A 21,476-nucleotide genomic window follows, 5' to 3' on the forward strand; every position below is an offset into this window, starting at 1 on the left:
GAAACCTTTATGCAAAGAATAATTATTAAATCATAACCATAAGAAAATAAGTGTTTCTAGTGTATGACGAATGTCAGACGCACTTTGTACATAATTTCATAAACGTCGTTTATTGTCTTCTTCAGTTAACCCGAACTGATCAGAGCCTTTCTCCTCGAACAATTAACTATGTTGTTTCACTATGAACATCGATATTCGGGTGCTGTAGCTCAGGTACTATGTCGATTGTGTTGGTATTTGCTGACAAGCACCTCCATGTTTTCTCATAGAGTCACTCTGTTTCTGTTACCCCTACCGTCATTTTCCAGCGTATTCTAATTCCACCACCATTTTTAATGATCAGACACCTGACTATCAACCCTTCTGGGATTCAAACCCTCTGCCCTGTGTATCACTTTTTCTGAGGCTGTAATTCTGAGAAAATCTTAAAGTATTTAACTGACTGGCACCTTGCTACTACAGCAGTGTGTTACATTATTTGTTTTGTGGATATATATATCTACATCTACATTTACATCAGTACTCCGCAAGCCACCTGTAGGTGTCTGGTGAAGGGTGCTTCTCGTACCACTGATTGATTCCCCTGAGCCTCTGTATTAGCTCTAATTTCGCGATTTATCTCATCGTGATCGTTTCGCGAGATGTATGTCGAAGAAAGTAATATTTCGCCCACCTTTTCCGGGAAAGTAGTCTCTCAAAATATGAATAGTAAAAATCCTGTGTGATGCACAACGCCTCTCTTGTAGCGCTTGCCACTGGAGTTTGTTGAGCATGTCTTTAACACTCTCGCGTCGACTAAACGATCCCGTGACGAAAAGCGCCGCTCTTCGCTGGACCTTCTCTGTCTCTTCTAGGAGTCCTACGTGGTAAAGCTCCAATATTGAGGAACAATAAATGAGAGAATTCTCGCGAACTACCGAATTCATAACCAGTTTTACTTACGTACACAATAGTAGTTTCGCCTTCTTTTCTTCAGCCATTTTCGCTGGTAATGTTGACATGCGTGTTGGAAACTCTCCACGCTCAATAAGGCGCTATAATAATGAATATTATGGAAGAAGTGTTCTATTTGAGTTATTGGCTTAATACATTGATATCTGGATGGTCTAAGCCAAGCATGTTACAACCATTTTTTTCCTTATTCACTCTTTTTGTAATGTGATGGTCTAAGCGTGGGACATGTGCTCAGTCGGGTAATCCACTCATTCAGTTCCTATGAAAACCATATGAGAACTTAGCATTTCATCTGAAAAGTCGCCATATCTTACAGTAGACGAGACCTATGGCACCATATCCAGCACATCTAGTACGATATGTCATAGCTGTATGATGGCTAGTGCCGACTTGCATAGCTCCAGAATTAAAGCACAGAAAGAGGCAATTTAACAGTAAGTCTTCCAGTACTCGTAACACCAATGGAACGGGAAGAAACCCTAATATGTAGCAGAATGGGAAGTACCATAAGCCATGCATTTCACAGTTGTTTGCAGAATACGTATGTAACTGTAGATGTGGATCTAGATGTTTGGCTGCTTTCTTTATGTTATTAGACGTCTAGTTATTTTTGTATGTTACAGGGAGACTAAAATTTGGTTTGGAGCCAGGTGAAAGTCTCCCCCGCAGTTGTCCTGTAATATATTGTAAGTTGCACAATTATAACACTCCTAAGCTATAGGGCAGTCATCGGGTCGTTTATACAGATATCTGCTACCTTTAGTAATCATAACTGTAGTATGACGAAGACGTACTGTCACGGCTTCGTATGAAGCATCTGTACAACGATTGGAATTCACGATATCCAGTTTTATTGCGCTATACGATAAGTTCGTTGATTTGAAAAAAAGCGTATGGGGCCTGAAGATGGCAAAATGAATTGACGGAATTGGTTGATTTCAAAGTAACATAAAATATCTTAAAGTGTACAGCTGTTGATAAAGTTTATTGACATTGAAAAAAACCATTTTGGATGTCGTGCTTACGAGGAATGGTGAGAATCTGTGCCACAGAGTGTATCGGGAATAATGCACATGGACCGATACCTGCACAAACTTGCGTAGATTAGGTTGATCTACTTTTCGTTCCATAGTGAGGAGATCATCTAGGTTGTAGAAAATGTCAGAAAAACAAGAATACAAAATAAATATTTACAATGAAAAACAATTCTGCTAAGGTACCTTCCACGTATCCTATGTGGAATGATGGTCATACAGGAAAAAGTCATTTTACAACACTTATTTACAATGATCACATTACTGCGCTGAATTTGTACAGAAGTCTGATTGTAGACCCTACCAATACTCACATTCTTCGATACTATTAGTAACATGCACTCCATCAGTTGGGTTCACTAAGAAATTCATCAATGGAGTTGAAGGAGTTGGCCACCTGTAAATTATTTAGGCACTTTTTAAACTGAACTTTTCGGTATTTAAACTTTTTATGGCGGTTGTCAAGTTATTGAAAATGTGTGTTCCTGAGTAACAGATGCCTTCTTGGAACACATGAAGTGACTTCAAATCTTTGTGAAGATTATTCTCATTTCTATCATTTACTGATTTAATGAACTGATCTGTTCGTTTGAAAAAGAGATATATTTTTAATGACAAATTTCATTGAGGAATAAATATTATTAGGAAGCAGTACTTAATATCCCTAGTTCCCTAAACAGGTCTCTGCAGGAAGTTCTTGCATTCACACCACAAATAATGCTTATTATACATTTTTGGGACCAGAAAACTTCAGCTTGGCTTGATGAGTTACCCCAAAAAATAATCCCACATAGCACTGTGGAATGAAAGTAACCTTAGTATGGCAACTTTTTAATTTTTATATCACCTATGTCTGACAATATTTGCATTGCAAATAGAGATTTGTTTAGGTACTGCAGCAGTTCTGTGGTGTTATCCTCCAAGCTGAATTTATTATCAAGCTATAATCCCAAGAATTTAATACTTTCTACCTGTTCTCTGTGTTTGTCATCATAGTTTGGGCACATACTAGTGGGATACCACTTATAAGTTCTGAACTAGATGTAGAGAATTTCTTCGATATTAGTGACAAAGAACTGACTAGGAACCAGTTCTTAATCTCCATGAAAATTTAATTAACTGATCTTTCTAAGACTTCACGTTATTTGCTATTTATTGCAATGTTTGTGTCATCTGCAAACAAAACAAATTTGGTATCTGATACTGTTATTGATGAAAGGTCATTTTTATACACAAGAAAAAGTAAGGGGTGCATCTAATAAGTTCCCAGTTGGATGATGCCTGACAGCTTAATACGTGTCTCTTTCCAAATGATACCCTTTGTTTCCCGTCAGAGATATAGGATTTGAACCATTTTGCAGCATTTTCTGTTACACTATAATATTCTAATTTACTTAGAAGGATATCGTGATTAAAACAGTCAAATGCCTTTGACTGATCACAAAATATGCCAGTAGCCTGTGATTTAGTGTCTAATAAATTAAGTACATTTTCACTGTATTTGTAGATACTCTTGTTAATATAAGAACACTCTGGGAATCTGAACTGCAACTTTCACAATACATTACTTGCTGTCAGATTGTTAAGAAGCCGCATTATATATTCATGCCATATGCACACTGTATACATCACTTCAGTTCATGTCTTTGGGGAGTGTCCTAAAATAATCAATTCAGATTTAATAGGTTTTATATCTTACCGAGTTTTAAAACTTAACAAAGGCCACGGAATATTGGTTTTGTAGTCTAATATTATTTGTTAGACTTTTCTGTGAACATAGGCCCTATTATCAATGGCTGTTTGTGAGCAGTTAGCTACCATAGCTGGACAGTTTACAGAAGCAATTAAGTTGAACGATAGTGTTACTAACTCTAATATATCCGAGCTGGAAGAGTTTCTTAAAAGTTATGTTAAAGTCACTAGCAACGATTATTTCTTCGTATTTTGTTGTTAAATAGGCCAGTAGAGAGTCAAGGGGATTTATTAACAGCTTAAAGTTACCTGCAGGTGCACTGTGTACACTTGCTGTTATGAAGAATTTATTATGAAATTCTGCTTCCATCGCACATGCTTCCATATGCTGCTCTAGGCAAAATTTGACAGTCTATCTTCTCAAATTTATGACAATTCCTGGTGGCTGTGGCAACTCTATCCTCCATTTCTGGTCTACGAAAGTGAGGTGCTAACTTACATCCTGTAACAACACATCTATACTAGTGGTCACATGATGTACAGAGAGGTAGATTATGTCAACTGGGTTTGATGACTCTAACTCATCACTGCAGGCAAGTAGTTTATTCTTTTTACTTCCTAGACCTCGAATATTTTGATGCAATAAAGATATCTGGTATTTCACATTGTCTGAATTAAAACTTGGTGGAAATAAAATGTCTGCTGATTGCTGAAAATTTTTAACCAACAACCGTTTGTGCTGATGCAGTACGATAGAATTCTGTTTTGTTCCTTTCTCAAACTGAATTTTTGTTTCAATCCTAATCTCTCTTAAAACTTGGCTCCTTTCTGCCCACCCAACTTTAAGAAATATATTGTTCTGAACCCTGTACACACAATTAACTTACCACTCATGACAATGCCTCCTCCCTTAAATTTTCTGCTATTATCCCAGCAGTTTACCCTTCACTTCCCTGTTGATCTGAAGGTTGTGCCTAGTATAATCCCATCTACTGAGGAAATCATGTCAATATATGATATTGCATCGACATAAGGAGCTGTTCCAACTCCAAATTAGCTCTCCTGAGAGAAGAGCGCAAATGAGGTGGGTAATGGCGTCTGAGAGCAGGTACGAACTCAACATTGGTATGTCTCACTGATGACAGAATCTTTGCCAGGTCACACTCTATACTATACCCAGGACCTCTGTCAATACTATTACCTGGTCCAACCACTATAACCACAGTGTCTTCCTTGGTAACGTCTTTGCAAAGTCATCCTCAGTCCCTGTCCCCTGCTCCAGACCAGCGCTAGTTTTAAAAAAATTGGTAACCTGGCATTGTGAACCTAGTTCATCCTGCAAAAGTTTGACAACATCTCTTGCATGAGGATCGCCTAACAATAAAACTTTATTTCTCCTTTCTGTCTTCCTGCATTCTTAGTTTTATGCTGAAAATTTATTGTGCCCTCTCTACACCTGTATCTGCTTAAGGTTCATCAATTTCTAACTGAAGCAACAGGTCAAATGTATTTTTCACATTCATCACAGAACTGTCAGATGAAGTTCTAAGCCTGTTCCTTATGTTGCCTGTTGCCCCTCCTCTCTTTACCTTTCTTCATCCTTAACCTGTCCAGATCTTTCCTAGCCTTGTCTAATTCAGCCTGAAGGGCATCAGCTTTCCCCTCCAGTTCGACTACCTTCCTATTTCAGCCACATGCGAGTATCCTACAGAACCACTGAAGAGCCTCAATCACATCTCCGATTCCCGCCCCACTACAGTCACCCACATGAAATAAAAAAAAGCTACAGCATCTATGGCACCAAAGTCTGGACCTAACAATTCTTCAACAGGCCCGGTACTTTTCCTTCGTGGTAAATATAATACCTTGATGCGAATAAGTCAGTTAAATTACTGGTAAACAAGAAAACACGTTTACAAAAATTAGGCCCTTACGCAACTGTATGTAAACAAACTATTAGTGCGAAGTTGCTGAATCAACAACTTGCAATTTAAACTATTTTCCGACAATATGAACGAAGTAATAAAAAGATAAGTTCTACATAAGTTGCTAGAAAGACAGACAACAGCCAGAGTATATGATTATTTCGCATTTTCTGGAATATTATATAAAAACACTGAAGACTTTAAAATTAAACTTAAAAAAACACACAGATACATGGATTTACTAAGTAATCTGTACTAAACTAACTGTCATTACAGTCTAAATGACTTTTCTTTATGAGAACCCAGAAACTCACACGTGGAACAGGTCTGCCTACAACGCACCGGATAGCATGTTTGTTTAGAATACACATAATCCAAGTGATACGAATATGAAAGCCACAGCATCTCGGAAGCGTGATGTAACTTCCTGAAAGCCTTCCGAGGAACAATGGGTATTACGCGAAGGATGTAAGAAGTGCCACAAAACCTAACAACTGGCGAAGTCACACGTCAGAGGAAGATACGTCGGCCATAGCCTTTCTCTAAAACACTGCGAGACTGGTGGACAGAAAATAACACAAACGCAGCGTAAGGCCTGTGGTGTCACCGCCAGACACCACACTTGCTAGGTGGTAGCCTTTAAATCGGCCGCGGTCCGGTAGTATACGTCGGACCCGCGTGTCTCCACTGTCAGTGATTGCAGGCCGAGCGCCACCACACGGCAGGTCTAGAGAGACTTACTAGCACTCGCCCCAGTTGTACAGCCGACTTTGCTAGGAAAGGTTCACTGACCAATACGCTCTCATTTGCCGAGACGATAGTTTAGCATAGCCTTCAGCTACGTCATTTGCTACGACCTAGCAAGGCGCCATTACCAGTTTATATTGATGTTATAACATGTACCGTCAAGAGCGATGTACACCAATTCTGGATTAAAGTTGAGTATTCTACCAGTTACCTCCTGTTTTGCTAGTCTTATTTCTCTGACCTTGTTCCAGACCTCACGCCAATCTACGTGAGCTTAAAAGCGTGCATTTCGGCCTCCTCTAGCAACACGGTGTTGGCTCTTCTGCCAACACTTCAAGGCCTGTACACAAACAGAGCAGGAGGATCAAAGAGTGGCTCAGATCGCCGAATGACAAACGGAATCTAATCATAGCGTCAATAGTATACTACGTAATCATATTGTGGTCGAAGCTCTTTCCTTGGCAGAGAATGGTTCCTAATATGTAATAAGGTTCAAATGGCTCTGAGCACTATGGGACTTAACATCTGTGGCCATCAGTCCCCTAGAACTTAGAACTACTTAAACCTAACTAACCTAAGGACATCACACACATCCACGCCCGAGGCAGGATTCGAACCTGCGACCGTAGCAGTCGCGCGTATGTAATAAGGAAATGTGGTTCTGCTATGACCGAACTTTTTTTCTACCCATACATGTTTCAGAGAAGTACCTCTATCTTCAGTGGATTTTATTTATTGACTTATTATTACAAATTGGTATTCATAAGTATGTTTGACATTTGCAGCACAGCTACAATTATTGCCTTCCAGTATGTCATTTTCTGTAGATCTCGGGTTTTCGTGCTTTTACAGGATGTTTAAGTGGAGCTTCCTAAGACACACTGTTTCACTGTTTATGTGAGGAGAACTACAGCGGTAATGACCAGAGATAAGCCCTCGGACGTTAGTGTGACAGGTACATATACTGATAAGCCAAACATTATGATCACTGTCCAATACGAGCCTGAATGCCACCTGGTGGCGTTGTGGGCCAGTGGAAGTGTATAAGCGGAGAAACAACTAATGGGGAATCATGAGACACTCCAGAAGTATGCTCCTACTGCAAGGTATACAAACCACCTAGTTACGGAGGCTTATTAGTCTCTGACAGAGACAGACACACACCTGCTGCTACTCAAGCAGAACACAAGACTACAATGGGGCAATCAACAAGGAAAGATAACTAAACTAAGCTGTGCCACGGATCCTGATAGAGTAATATCAAGTTGCTGAAATGCTAAGTGCACTCTGCCAATGTTGCCGGTCTTGACATCCTTGGAAACAACCATCATTCATCATTGCGGCCATATGAGAGGTCAACAGTGAACCCAAGCAGACCAGTTATGTCCCGAAACAGACAAATAGGAGAGATCACTTTCACAACATGGAATGCCAATTGGATATACCATAATGGTGGGACTGGGACAATTCTGGCACAGCCTGCAGTTTTGCTAGATTTCCACCCTTCCACTCCCCTATCACATCAATGATGATATCATGCATTGTTACCAGATTTCTCTCCCATCCTTGCCGCTTTGATATCGGCCAGTTGCCCTATGTATAAAATTGCCTATGATGTGACTATGAAAGGAGGGCAGTTGTCCTAGGTGAAAATTGAGAGAATTTCAAACAATCCAAGATGGTACATTGTCCTGTTAGTTGAAAATTCAAGATAGACCTGAGCAATATGAGCAAAGCTCTATGATGTCAGGATACAAGATAATGATCCAACATGATGAACATGGGGATACTGGTGCAGTCTGCATCACTGTCAGCTTTGCCACACCCCTATCATGTCAGAATTCAATATAGATGATCCGGAGATACTGGTGCTACCCTATGACGTCACAATTCAAGATGGTGATTCAAGATGGCAGACCTGGGGATACTGGTGAACCCTGTAAGACTGTCAGTTTCCTGCAGCCCTATGATATTGGAATTCAACATGGATGGCCCTGGCTTACTAGTACAGAAATATGATGTCAGAATTCAAATGGCAGTCGAAGTTGGTGGACCTGGAGATACTGGCACAGCCTGCATGGTTGCCAGCGTACTTATCCTAAGTCTAAAAAACAGTACAGAAACCCAAGTTTAAAATGGCGGAAAAGTGGTGGTGGTGGTGGTTAGTGTTTAACGTCCCGTCGACAACGATGCCATTAGAGACGGAGCGCAAGCTCGGGTTAGGGAAGGATTGGGAAGGAAATCGGCCGTGCCCTTTCAAAGGAACAATCCCGGCATTTGCCTGAAACGATTTAGGGAAATCACGGAAAACCTAAATCAGGATGGCCGGAGACGGGATTGAACCGTCGTCCTCCCGAATGCGAGTCCAGTGTGCTAACCACTGCGCCACCTCGCTCGGTAAAATGGCGGAAAATTCAGAATTCATAGGTCTACCTCCACCCATCTGATACCACATTTTAAACAGTATCCTCCACCCCTCTGACCTTAAAGTTTTAAGAATTGTCACACTACATTTGGAGCTGACTTGTCATACATTTAAGACTATGTGCTCAGTGGGAAAAGGTAGGAACATTTATGTCTTTATTTAAACAAATTCCACATAGGGTGAGCCCCCCCCCCCCTTTCCATGAACACAAAATTCATGGCAGCCAGACCTGTTGGGAAACTTGTGCCACACTGCATGTGTGTAGCTCCACTCCAAGTCTGCTGTACTGAGTTGCACACCATGCATCACCTGCACATGGGTGCCACAGGCTACAGCCTCATGAGAATGGGTCGGGCTACCACAGCCCTGCAGCAAGTAGCTACCTGCACATGCTGATGCTTCGGCTGTGAGTGACTGACTTGCTGCCCCCTGATACCCATCAACACCCACCTGTCCAGGACTCCACCTAGCGCCAATTGCTTTGGCAATGGCCACTACCTTCCCATTATTATTGAGAAGCAATAATAGGTTCGCATTAACTCTTACCACTTTTTGTAAATCCTAGAATACAATATAGATGCATTAGCAGGGACATGAGAACTTTTGTTTTGCAGCAGTCAGACAGACCGATAATTATCAACTTGATGTTGTCCAGCAACAGTCATCCAGTCTTCTCATTATGTGTTTTCTGGAATATCCTCAGCCCAGTCAATCACCACAAAATACTTGTGAAGTGGATGTTTCATCCAGGAAATAAGAACACTGGTGTCATACACACTTCATTTAATTTTTCATATAGCTGGGTATATATACACACTGAAATAAGAATGCAATTCTACGCCTATATCACGTGTTGTAAACTCTTCATAGTTCCATAAAGTGACATGCAAGAAGCATCGAAATATTGAGCCTTCTTCCATGGGACTTGAAGTTTGTCATGAACCTTGTAATAAATTGGTTCATAAAGTTTCACATAACCCACCTCCATGGCCCAGGGCACTAATGCGCCCTTATGCGATGGTGCTCGACATGGAGGTAAGTCGGTTCAAATCCTCGTAGTGGAAAACATTTTCATTGCCAGCATTTGGCTGGCAAGGGAAGGACAGGTGATGGAATAAACTTCCTGATCACCAGACTTTGCGTCAGTATCCTAGTTTAGATACCAAACCTCTTCACAGTGTCTCATGATGTGAAGGCATGTGACACATCTCTCCATTGGATGGGGATATTAAGCTTGGCAGCCCCCTTGTTGCTATTTGTGAGGAGTAAGCTATGTGCCAGCACCAGGTTTCACCCTCTCCCGTCTATCATCATCTCATAATACAAAACACACACACACACACACACACACACACACACACACACACACACACACACACACACACACACACACAAAATACGTGTAGTATACTGTAATGGAGCAGAAGGTATAAACGTAAGACTGCCAGCTCAATCTCTGATTGTGTGCATATTGTATGACATAATGTCTATGCAGTAAATTCTTGAAAGTCAGTTCCCGCATGTGAGTGGATTCTGTTCTGTTAAAAAGTTTTATTGTTCATCAGAAGTCACCTGCACTGATCATGTAATCATGTAACACTACTGGAGGCGTTTGTGTAATTCGTGCAAATATGCCAGGAAAATCAAATGAGTTATGACACAGTCTACATCACTGTGTAGGGGGTAGTACCACTTAAGTGGCACAATAACGTGGGTTTTCAGATATCGCAGTTGGATGGAATTCATGATCAAGCTACATTTAAAAGCTGACACATTTAGGATGAAATCAGAGCTGAATATGGATATGTACTCTTGCTGAGGTGCCCCTGTCAGTATGTACTCCATAACATCATATGGAAATAAAATAAAATGATTGAATTATATTTTCACAGAGACATACGAGTCTCAACTTTATCTTTGGTAAGGATAGAAGCCGAAGTGCCAAGGCTGGGACTTGAAATTGGTCTCCTGCTTAGTAGCCGAAATGTATTCTCTGTGTGTGTTTGAAGTAACCTGAACCTCAAAGTCCTGAAGAGTGAATTTTCGTGGGTACTCTATAAATAGCGCTGCAGACCAGAAATTCATGTTCAGTGAATAACAAGGGGAAATGTGTTTGCATCTACTAAGTGATTTTTCATGTTGCTGAAAATATGTCAGCTATAAAGAGCACTACAAATTGCAAACAGGTTCGAACTTGCCCATACAGGGTATTGGTAGAGGGAAAAACAAGTTTGTGTTAGCTATTAATAGCGACCCTTCTAAGTGCATTCTCAAGTTGGAATGTGCTACAAGTATGGATTTGCCTGGGCGAAAACTGCTGATTTAGACTGGCAGGAGAAAAACATCTTAGTGTTTGCTGTAATAGCAGCCCTTCTAAGTGTATTTTCGAACTGGTATGTGCTATAGATATCAGTTTATCTGTGAGAAAATCGCCGGCTAGACCGGCAATGGAGAAACACCTTTGTCTCAGCAATGAACAGAACAAGTGTGCACCTTTCAGTGAGCTTAATTTCACACATGTCAAACGGGTATGGTGGCCAGCGTGGCCACTCTAGTGCAGGTGTCATGTATGTGGCTTTAGTAAGATGAGGAGAAGCCACAGAAAGGGCCTGGGATCAGTGAGGTGGCAGGGTAGTAGTGAGAGCTGAGTCAGTCACTAGCAATCTAAGCATCGGGACATGCAGGTAACAGCCTGTTGCTGGGCTACAGTGACCTGATCCAGGTTGGTGAGGCTGTTGGTGGAGCAAATGGCATGCGACCTGTCACTGTGGGATTCGGTTTCAGTGCTGTATCGGGGCCACCTTTAACTTTTGCTGCAAAAAATTCACTCTGGCTTTTACTGCTTTCTATTTTGTAAGGCATCATTCCGTACTAAGTCTGTTTTTGTCCTTTGTAAGTCATAGTGTTTCCTGTGGGATTGCTTCTGTTCGGTGACCTGCACCTTGGCTGGGTGACCTGGGAGTAGAGGATGTTGCTGCTTCAGTGATGGTGGTGATGTAATTAACTGCCTTGTCTGCTCTGGTGTTGGTGTCGACTTGGGTGTTCTTTTGTTTCTGACTAAACTGCTGCTGATATTCGTCCAAATTTATCTTGGTGCTGTTAAGGCGACTAGTGATTGGAGTGTGTTGAACCACTGCTGAACATGCCACAGGTAGGTGATCAGATAAGAGCACATGTATGACCTCCACAGTAATGAATCCTAGGATTCCCTTGAAGAAGCAGATATCGAGGACATCTGGCGTATTTCCATTGAAAGAGTAGCTGGTTGGTCCATTAGTCCATAGACTTGTGTGTGGTTTAATTCTGCTGCTGTTAGTAGGATGTGGCTGCTGCACATAGTCATCCTGGAATGGCACACCATATGCTTTGTACTAAAGAACCTGGGGATCATGCAGTTGCCGAGCGGTTCTAGGCGCTTCAGTCCGGAACCGCGCGACTGCTACGGTCGCAGGTTCGAATCCTGCCTCGGACATGGATGTGTGTGATGTCCTTAGGTTTGTTAGGTTTAATTAGTTCTAAGTTCTAGTGGACTGATGACCTCAGATGTTAAGTCCCATAGTGCTCATGGTGGTCTGCAGTGATGATGCCTTTTGTGGTCTTCTCTGACGACTAAGTATTTTAGTGGCACCAACGTTGCTTTGTAGTGGTGAAGCGAGTTCCTGATATGTATTGCAGTTCCACCAGCTTGCTTTCAGTCGATCACTGTGGTAACATATACAGTGCCAGAAAAAATGCAGTATCCTTAAGGACTGTGTTCAATGGCACCAGGGGTAATATTTGGGGTTGTAGTGGTAGTGAGACAGTTGAAAGTCACTGGTGATCAGATGGCACTCAGGACGTTGGTCTGTGCAACCTATGCCGGCCGTGGTGGCCAAGCGGTTAAAGGCGCTACAGTCTGGAACCGCGCGGCCGCTACGGTCGCAGGTTCGAATCCTGCCTCGGGCATGGATGTGTGTGATGTCCTTAGGTTAGTAAGGTTTAAGTAGTTCTAAGTTCTAGGGGACTGATGACCTTAGAAGTTAAGTCCCATTGCGCCCAGAGCCATTTTGTGCAACCTATGTTTTGACTCTGCAGACTGTAACTATGCTGAGTTTAGAGGTGAACAGTGTTTGCAACATTCATTCTAAGCTACAACCATGCCCCATTGACTAGTACGTACTCATGCTGAACAGCTTCAGCTGTTTTGAACAGAGTCACATTATGGGCCAGTGGGAATCAGGATGATTGCTGCACTTGTTGGGCACAATGTATTGGTGGTGTGTTGCTGCTTTCAACAGCGGTCTGTGGAACATTCCAATACCTGTAGACGTTCACATAATACGGACATACCTCAAGATCAGTGCATTATGTGAGCAGTGGTGGCTGACCAAATGTCATCCTGGGACGAAATCTGGGCAATATTGCACCTGCTGTGTCATCAGGGAACCATCTACTTGTAGCAGGACTAATAAATCGTGTGAATCTTTTTGGGATACCACTGACACCATGACACTGCCTGTCATGGCTGCTCTTGTGTCATGAAAGAGTTGACTGGTGAGTGGAATGGCGCTCTGTTGTCTGCAGTGATGAGAGCAGGTTTGGTCTCAATGTGAGTGATGGATGTACACCATTATGTCGTAGTCTTGATGAATCGCGTATTCCAGAGTGCATTTGCCCAAAATACACAGGTTCCATCCCAGGCTTTATGGGTGGGGGGGGGGGGGGGGAGGATGGGGGCAATTGGTTACAACTCGTGATCACATTTGATGTTTCTGTAGGGTAAAGTAACATGAGTCTGTTACTTTGCACAAGCTGTTCTCCCGTGCTACTGCCATTTCATGACAGGAAGGTGGTATGCTTTTTCAGCTTGACAATGCATGGACACATATGGCTGCTGTGATGCAATCTGTTCTTTGTAGTGTATAAACCTGCCCTTGCCAGCAAAATCACCAGATTTCTCGCCAGTTGAACATGTATGGGACATAATGAATCAGGAACTTACTCATTCTCCAGGGCCTGCGACAACCACTGACGAACTGCAGAAAAGGCACAAGATGCTTGGGACTATCTATCACAGGACGGCATTTGGCACCTTTATGATCGTTTGCTACAAACATGCCTGATCTAAATTTCTTATCAAATACTTCTACACTGATAAACTATGTCGCTTCATTTGTCAATAAAATGACCTTGTCCTTGACGGTGTTGCAGCTTCTTCTGGCTGTGTATTATTTGCGATGTTTGCTCAGAGCAGGATTTTAAGCTGGTCTCAGAAACAAGACAGATGTCTACATTCTCATCCTGCAGGAATTGCTTGAATGTAAGATGGCTGGGACAGTTGTGATACAGTATGCATTGTTACCAGAGTTCCCTCTCCCACTCTCCCATGACATCATAAGTGATGTCATGCATTATTACCAGGTATCTCCCATCCCCACCCTTCTGATACAGGCCAATTGCCATATGTATAAGATAATGGGAAATTGAAAAACTGTACGGATATTCAAAATAGTAAGGGTGTTCCCCCATCTTATGAGATGACTGTATAAGTTAAGCAGTTGTCCTATATTGTAAAATGGCGAGAAATTAAAAGAAACAAGTTGGGGCATTGTTCTGTTGGTTGAAAATTCAAATCGCAAATCTGTCGAATGCAGGCACAGCCCTATGACTTTCAAATTCAAGGTGAATGACCCTGAGCTACTGCCGCAGACCTATGACATCAGAATTCAAAATGGTGATCCAAGATGGTGGACCTGAGGATACTGGTGCAGCCTGCATAGTTGCTGGTCACTTGTCGTAAATTTGAAAACAGTGCAGAATCCTAGGTTGGAACTGGAGGAAAATCCAGAAATTATCGGTTTGCCTCCACCTCTCTCACATCACAGTTTAAATAATTTCCCCCATACCTTTGATGTTACCATTTGAACAACTGTCACTCTAATTTGGAGCTGACTTGCCCTCAGTTTAACACTGCACTCTGTAGTAGGAATAGGATAGGAACTTATGTGTCTTTATTTAAACAAATACCACATTGGGGAGATCCTCCCCCCTCTTCTGCAGTTGCGAAATACCTGATCGCTGGATGGGTCAGGAAGTTCACGCCACACCGTATGCATGCAGCACTGAAAACCAGAGTGAATCTCCTGCAGTAACAGTTAAAGGTGGCCCCGATGGAGCGCTGAAATAGTAGCCTGGATTCAATCAAATGTCTCAGCATGGAATCTCGTTCTCTATCTCACAAAAACATGAACCAGACTATCACCATTAATAACTCCCAACAGACACGCTTAGACACTAGCTTTGATTCGTCAGTGAATAACATCCATCCATGGGCTAAACGTTGGTCTGTCACCAACAGTGGAGGGTGAATCATTGATGTTCTGGCAAAACGACAGGAAGACTATTAAACGACCGGAAGCTGAAGATCTCGACACAAGTGCGCACAGTAGGCAATGTGTCAGAATGTGGCCGCGAAAGCTTCAACAATTTTAAGAGTGAAACTTCCCAGTAGGTTAAAATTGTGTGCCAGACGAGCACTCCTGGAACTTTTGTCTTTTGCGGGAAAGTTCTATACCAACTGAGTTATCCAATCATGACTCACGACTCGCCATCACAGCTTTACTTCCGTCAGTACCGCATCTCCTACCTTCCAAACTTCACAGAGGTCTACTGCATACTTTGCAAAACTTGCACTCCCTTCTTTACATTGTTGAGCGGGTCACAACATGCCACAATGCTTGGCATTGGTTAAGTATCGAAACTGCAATGGCAGTGAATAATATTTAAACGACCTAAAGCGGAATGACTTCATTCAAAAACTAATACACGTTACAAAGTGCACATTGACAGTTTAGCACAAAAGAGCAGGCATCTAAACAAGTAAATTTGTCATACACCGCATTTAAGTTTCCAGATCATGCTATCAGAATAGCGGGAGTCATATATTTTCCAGCTATAGCCTGGGAGATTGTGGCATTGTTCTGAATGTCTTGCCTGAAATTTACTTCGCTCAGATAGAGAACAAACTCGTGAGGTGAACGTCTTAGGCCTAATAACCAACAGACCCGAACTTTTCTGATCGAGTAATTAGAGGAGACCATCAGTGCCCCCCCCCCCCCGCCCCCCTGCGTGTCTGGGGGTAAGAATAGGCCCACGGTATTCCTGCCTGTCGTAAGAGGCGACTAAAAGGAATCTCACACGTTTCGGTCTTTATGTGATGGTCCCCTCTCGGGTTTGACCTCCATATTTTAAAATTATTCCGAAAAGCGAGCTAATTGGGGAAGGGCGCCTTACTTGGTGCATTGTATCCATCGGCACTGAGATCTTTAGCCCCCTTTCTCGTCATCACATTGCAGTCCTTCCTATTCTCCATGTCTTGGGTGAGGATAAGCCGTGCACTATGCAGTGTCGCTTCCTGCGCTAATGACGACCATGGACTAATTTTCGCACCTAATACCCAGCACAGTAGCCAGTCCATTGTGGTAGGGCCGCCATGTACCCTGTTGGTTGTAGCCCCCTGACAACACAGGGATCGCTCTACTGATACCTGCGCCGTTAACTCCCCATGTATGCCATGGAGTAGATGCCTATCTCCCCGGGGCATTGGGACTCCAGGCAATGGTCATCCCACCAGGTGGCCCTTGCTCCTGATGGGTGGCACCCGTGGGGAGGGCCCTTGGTCAGAGTGGGTGGCATCAGGGTGGATGACACTCAAGGAAGGGTGGCACATCTTCTCTTGCTGGTAGCCAGCCGCCAGCAGCCTCTAAGTGTTCGAGGGCTCACTTAAATGTGCAGAAATATGAACCCAAATCGTTCCCCTCCGTGGCCACACATTGCGAGGAATGTAGGGCTTCAGAGCGACAGGATCCTTATTCTCCACGTTATTTAGTTTGCAACAGAACTGATGGTTACTCTTTTCTGGAAACCAAGCCTCTGTTTTTTGTTGAGCACCTAGAAGATAAATTTGGGGAAGAGACAGCGCTATCCAAAATGCACAATGTCTCGGTTTTGATTCAGGCGGCATCCCCAACCCAGTCCTGGGCATTACTCACCTGTGACAAGCTGGGTGATATCCCTGTTTCGGTCACTCCCCACAAAAGCCTCAATATGGTCCAGGGCATTATTTTTCATTGCGACCTCCTGTTACAGTCCGATCGTGAGCTACGTGCTAGTTTAGAACGGCGGGGTGTTCATTTCGTCTGTCGCATTTACAGGGGACCAAAAGACAACAGGATTGCCACCGGTGCCTTCATCTTGGCCTTTGAAGGTGATTCATTACCTGAAAAGGTCAAGGTGATTGTGTACCGCTGTGATGTCAAACCCTATGTCCCTCCCCCTATGCAGTGCTTTAAATGTTGGAAATTTGGGCACATATCCTCCCGGTGCACTTCCAGTGCCACATGTAGAGATTGCAGACATTCACTACACCCAAATACTCCATGTGTGCCTCCTCCAACCTGTGTGAACTGTGGACAGCGTCAGTCCTCCTGCTTGCCGGACTGTCCGATACTCCAAAAGGAGAGTAAAATTATGGAGTACGAGACCCTGGACAGGCTATCTTACCGTGAGGCTAAACTAAAATATGAAAGGCTACACCCTGTTCCCATGGTATCTTCTTACGCCACTGCCACAACTGCGTCGCCATCGATGATGCCGTTATGCCCACCACCATCTAAGGCTGCTCCTGTGGGCCCTCAGGGCCGCCCATCTTCCTCCCCCCTCCAGTTGGCTGGGGGAACGCCTTCTTCTGCTGCTCCCAGAGCTTCTACTTTGGGAGCATCGCCCCCAAAAGCCAGGGACACTGGTTCCGCCCCCCCCCCCCCCCCGCCCTGAGAAGCTCCTCTTGTGTGGAAGGGGTCCCTTGGGACTCTACCTTCCACGATGCCCCCCAGTGGTCCAGCGAACACCAGCCAGTGGCTGAAAGAGCCACTGGCTGCTGGTCGAAGGGCTTCAAGGTCTTCATCTGTCCCTGAAGCTACTGCTGAGAAGCCCTCCCAGCAGGCCCGTAAGGAGCGGCAAGAGGGCAAAACTTCAAATAAAAAGTCCGGTAAGAAGCAGGAGCCTCCAGTGCCCCAGCTCTGCGTCTCAGGACAAGGTGGAGATTCTGGTGGCCCCTGAGGACCTACATCTCGCCGATGCCTTGGATGCAATGGTACTGGGTGCCAATACTCAGCAAGAGGCGACAGGTGCTGCTGAGGTCTAATTTGCCTCCTGGGTCACTCCATGCCGCCCCAGACGACAGAAAGCGTCATTCTCCAGTGGAACTGCTGCGGTTTTTTCTCCCACCAGGCTGAGTTATGTCAACTCTTAAGCAGTACACCTGCCTTTTGCATTGTCCTTCAGGAGAACTGGTTTTGCGTTATGCGAACCCCTGCCATTCGTGGCTACCAGGAGTACTATAAAAACCATCCTACCTGTGACAGACTGTCGGGTGGCGTATGTATTTTCGTCCTTACCTCTGTCTGTAGTGAACCTGTGCCCCTTCAAACATCTTTAGAAGCTGTGGCTGTCAGGGTAAGGACACAACAGGATATTACCATCTGTAACATCTACCTCCCTCCAGATGATGAAGCACCACCCCATATATTGGGTGCACTCATTTCACAACTGCCCCCACCTTTTCTCCTTCTGGGTGATTTTAACGCCCATAACCCTTTATGGAGTGGAGCCAAGGTTAAAGACCGTGGCAAAGTTGTTGAGGACCTCCTCACTCACCTCAACCTTTGCCTCCCAAACACAGGTGCCCCCACACATTTCATTGTGGCGCATGGCACGCATTTGGCCATTGATCTATCGGTTTGCAGTCCTGGTCTCCTCCATTCTATCCACTGGAGAGCACATGACGACTTGTGTGGTAGTGACCACTTTCCAGTTTTCCTGTCCCTACTGCAGCGTCCCTCATCTCAACGCCTGCCCAAGTGGGTTCTTCCAAGGCTGACTGGAACACCTTTAAATCCGCTACCAATGTAGTATATCCATCGCATGCCGCCATCGATGAGGTGATCCATCTCATCACTAATACCATTGTCGCTGCAGCTGAATCAGAAATCCCTCGATCCTCCAATTGCCGCCAGTGGAAGTCAGTACTTTGGTGGTCACTGCCATTAGAAATCATCGGCGGGCCCTCCAATGACATAAGCGCCACCCCTCCCTGGGGAACCTTATTGCCTTCAAACAGCTTCGACCACAGGCTCACCTCCTCATCAAACAAAAGACGCAGGGGTGTTGGGAACGCTATGTCTCCACCATTGGAACAGGAACCTCCCCCTCTCAGGTTTGGACCAAGCTCTGCCGACTTTATAGCTACCAGAACCCAGCAGGAGTACCTGGCATTTCCACAAATGGAGCTGTATCCGCCGATCCCGATGTAATTGCAGAACATCTTGCTACTTATTATGCTCACATCTCTGCGACGGTGAATTACCATCCCACCTTTCGTCTCCTCAAACAGAGGGTGGAGTGACACCGCCTCTCCTTTCCTCCACGCCATCCTGAGCTTTACAACGCTCCTTTTAGTTAGTGGGAATTCCTTAGTGCCCTTGCCGATTGTATCTGTCATCGGATTCCCAATACTGCCTCCTGGCTGTCTTCAACCGCATTTGGTGTGATGGCGATTCCCATCGCAATGGTGGGAATGCATCATCATTCCAGTGCTAAAGCCCGGAAAGCACCCAATAGATGTTGACAGCTATCGCCCCATCAGCCTCACCAATGTCCTATGCAAGGTGCTGGAACATATGGTGAACTGGTGGTTGTGTTGGCTCCTTGAGTCTTGGGACCTCCTGGCTCTGTCCCATGGCGGTTTTTGCCAAGGACACTCCACCATCGACAACTTCGTGTACCTGGAGTCTGCCATTCGGTCAGCCTTTTCCCGGCGACAATACCTCATCGCCGTTTTTTCGATCTCACGAAGGCCTACGATACTACTTGGCAACACCACATTCTCGCTACTCTGCAAGAGTGGGGTCTTCGAGGACCACTCTCGGTTTCTATACAGACTTTTTATCATACTGCACTTTCAGAGTTCGCGTTGGTGCTTCCCATAGTGCACCCCATACACAAGAGAATGGGATCCTGCAGGGCTCTGTCCTGAGTGTCCCACTCTTTTTAATTGCCGTCGATGGTCTTGCACTAGCAGTAGGATCGTCAGTCTCTCCCCTCCTATATGCTGACGATTTTTGTATTTCGTTCTGCTCCTCTTCTACTGTTGCTGCTGAATGCCATCTGCAGGGTGCTACACAGAAGGTGCAGTCGTGGGCCCTCAATCGTGGTTTCCAGTTTTCGGGTGCCAAAACTTGGGTGATGCACTTCTGTCGTCATTGTACCATCCACCCGCATCCAGAACTTTACCTCGATGACCAACTACTAGAAGTAGTGGAGACTTACCACTTTCTGCAACTGGTCTTCGATGCCCACTTAAGTTGGCTTCCCCATATTCGTCAGCTTAAGGACAAGTGCTGTCGGCATCTTAATCTTAATCAATGCCTGAGCCACACTGACTGGGGTGCTGATCAGCGTACACTACTGCGGCTGTACCAAGTCATTGTAAAGACTTGTGTTGATTACGGAAATGTGGTGTATGGTCCAGCCCCCACTTCTGTACCGATTCTACTAGACCCTGTCCACCACTGTGGAATTCGCCTCGCTATGGGAGCCTTTTGATCTAGCCCCATGAACAGCTTCCTTGTAGAAGCTGGCATTCCTCTATTGCGGCTCCGGCGGCAAATATTACTCGCAAACTATACTGCCCACTTACATAGTTCACCTCACCACCCTAATTACCATCTTCTTTTCCCCAACATGGCGGTCCATCTCCCGCAACGGCCACCCAGAACTGGGAATCCCTTCGCTGTCTGTGTCCGTTCACATCTTCATGACCTTGACGCTTCCCTTTCCTGCAGGCTCGTTTCCATACACCTCCACGGCCCATACCTCGGCCGCAGCTTCGAGTGGACCTATTGCTTGGCCCAAAAGGCTCAGTCCCACCTGAGGTCTTCCGCTGGAATTTTCTCTCTGTTCTTGGCGAGTTTTGGAGCTCAGAAATAATCTACACAGATGGATCGCTGGTCGGTGGTCTTTTTGGCTTCGCTTACGCTCATGTTGGCCATACAGAACAACGCTCCTTGCTGGATGGCTGCAGCGTATTCACTGCAGAGCTGGTTGCCATCCATCGCACTCTTCAAAATATCTGCTCCTGCTCTGGTGAGTCCATCATCATTTGTATTGACTCCTGAAGCAGCCTACAAGCTCTCGACCAATGCTTCCTGAGGCATCCTTTGGTACTGTTAATCTAGGAGTCTCTTTATGCCCTCTACACTAGTGGCCGCTCAGTGACCTTTATTTGGACTCCAGGTCATGTCAGGATACTGGGCAATGAACATGTTGACTGCCTGGCCTAACAGGCCACCAGTAAACCACCTCTGGAGATTGGCTCCCAGAGATGGATTTGCGAGCAGTCTTCTGCCGCTAAGTTTTCGCGGTTTAGGACACTGAATGGTGCACCCTGAGCACACCAAATAAACTCTGCGCTATCAAGGAGACGAGGAATGTGTGGCAGTCATCCATGCAAGCCATTTGCAGGGAATCGGTTGTCCTTTATCGGCTCCGCATTGGCCATATGTGGGTAACACATGGCTACCTTCTCTGTCGCAAGGACCCACCTCGGTGTCACTGTGGCTCCGTTCTGAATGTCGTATACATCCTGCTTGACTGCCCACTTTT

The 21,476-nt window shown here is 44.6% G+C and overlaps 1 protein-coding gene across 1 annotated transcript in view; it reads left to right on the forward strand.

The window, feature by feature from the left end:
• Positions 1-21,476, forward strand: part of LOC126471415 (uncharacterized) — a 491,821-nt gene that overhangs the window by 145,621 nt on the left and 324,724 nt on the right. The gene's annotated exons all lie outside the window — the stretch shown is intronic.

The sequence above is a fragment of the Schistocerca serialis genome, chromosome 3 (assembly GCF_023864345.2).
Source record: "Schistocerca serialis cubense isolate TAMUIC-IGC-003099 chromosome 3, iqSchSeri2.2, whole genome shotgun sequence".
Taxonomy (NCBI): domain Eukaryota; kingdom Metazoa; phylum Arthropoda; class Insecta; order Orthoptera; family Acrididae; genus Schistocerca; species Schistocerca serialis.